Source organism: Olea europaea, unplaced genomic scaffold, assembly GCF_002742605.1.
Source record: "Olea europaea var. sylvestris unplaced genomic scaffold, O_europaea_v1 scaffold19529, whole genome shotgun sequence".
NCBI classification, from domain to species: Eukaryota; Viridiplantae; Streptophyta; class Magnoliopsida; order Lamiales; family Oleaceae; genus Olea; species Olea europaea.
Genome location: NW_019237371.1, coordinates 1 through 2,017, shown reverse-complemented (window position 1 = coordinate 2,017; position 2,017 = coordinate 1). Strand labels below are relative to the sequence as shown.

General features: G+C 39.0%; 1 pseudogene; it reads right to left on the bottom strand.

The window, feature by feature from the left end:
* Nucleotides 1-158: 158 nt before the first annotated feature.
* LOC111379217 lies at nucleotides 159-2,013 on the bottom strand (annotated as a pseudogene).
* Between the last annotated feature and the right edge of the window lie 4 nt (nucleotides 2,014-2,017).

Genomic DNA, 2,017 nt, shown 5'->3' with positions numbered 1-2,017 from the left:
TGGTGGTGGGTTTGGCATTTAGCTGGCATCTACCATCGGCGCACGACACTTGTCGAGTCAATTAGGTTGAGTCGGGACGGGTCGTGTCACATACGGTCCCCAAAAACATGCCTGAAAACCGTAATATTTTCATAAGATTTCAATCGAATATTGTGGGAATAAAATTTCCTCCTTGATGTTCACAAGAAAGAAGAAAATAGGGTCAAAGACTTCATATTTTCAGCTGTAAAATTGGAAATTGGAAATTTCACTTATTTGGGCAAAACCTCACATCCCTACATTAACACTGCTTGAATCCGTTAGAATCCTCAACCTTCGAGCTTTTTTCGAGAAGTCCCTGCAATATCCACTAAAAACAAGTTACAAATATAAGAAAAATCTAGAAAATTAGTTGAGGCAACTTAATATAAATCAATGTCATATAAAATGGAAAATAAGAACTCAACTCACCTAAAGGGTTCATCGACAAGTTGCCTAACTGCACCAGTCACATCCCGGTAGTGAACGTGGTTCATGACCTCAAAATTATCAATATCAAACATGCTAGCCAACTTTCTGCACAGTTCTTCATAAGAACCGAGCAAAGAAAGGTTGACAGTGCGACCTACGTCCTCCGATTCCATGAAAACCTTACAGTGACTAGCCTCTAAGTCCAGCTCGGAATGAAACCCTTCACGTAATGATTGCTCTGGCGTACCATGTAGATGTATAACATGATCAGTTCCATCAAAAGTATTTCCCATCTGCCTTTCAAAGAGTTGTTGCTGCGTCAAATTTGTTGTTCGGTAAGCATTGGTTGACCAAAAAGCAGAAATGGGGTTGTCTTGCCATTATCAGAATTCTTTGAAGCTGGGATTGAGTTTCCCATAGTTTGCAAACAAGATACATTCTTATTACTGGCAGAATTTGTTGTGATTTGATTGAAGCATGCCTTGTGTAGAGCAGTTTGATCAGGGGGTAGAAAATCAACGGGAAAAAAACCCGACTTCAGTTTACTGAGGTAGAGATCTGATAAAGATAAACTGTATTGAGCGTGCCTGGCTCCCTGCATGCCAGCAGGAGTGTTTTCAGGAAGAAAACTAAAGGTGTTGCCAGACCCGAGGAATTGCCCACTGAAAAAAGTCGACAAACGAAATTGACCATTTAGTGGGAAATCGGGATGTTGTGGTAATCTCAGTTTTTTCAGTGATTGTGAGAATGGAGAGAGATGTACTGTGGACATGCTTGAAACTAATTCCACCGACCATGGACTGACGTGTTTCACATTTTGAAGCAAATCGAGTTCATCCCATGTTACCTGTAATGATTAACTTGAATTAGCACATGAATGTAATCGAATGAGTACATATTATCAGTTTTTTGACATTTCCTTTGAAGAGCATTTATAATCACCAAAAAAAGGTGTAAAGTTCAATTTTAAGACAACATACATCAAGTGAATCCGTGTATTGAGTTGTAAATTTTCATAAAGGGTACCATGACAACAAAATTATGATTTATCATGCAAGCAAGAAAATGGGAGGCACTAAAAATATCTTGCAATTGCACCCCCGATATTGTTATCATAAATTTCAGATACTCTTGACCTGTAACATATGTCTAAGGAAGAATAGAATCATGCAACAATTGAAAGAACATATATAACAAAGCATTAGTCATATCGAGCACGAGTACTGAAACTAGTTACTTGTGCTCGTATGGAAATCGTATGCAAGATTGCTGTGAAATTGCCCAGAAAAGTTTATTATCTGAGCCTCAAATCATATCAGAATATGTGCAAAGAGTACAAAACAGTTGATAGTAATACCAAGGTGAATCAGGCCAGTGAACAGGATAAAAAACCTGAGCAGCAGATATTGTTCCCATGAACCAACTTATACGGGAAGAATCCTCCGTTTCAAAGGCCATTTTGAACCTAATTCCAGAGTGCCGCTGAATCTGCAGTGCCGTTTTTACAAGAGAAGCCCTCACACAAAACTCCGGAGTGCTAGCTCGAGGATAATAAACCACCTCAAAT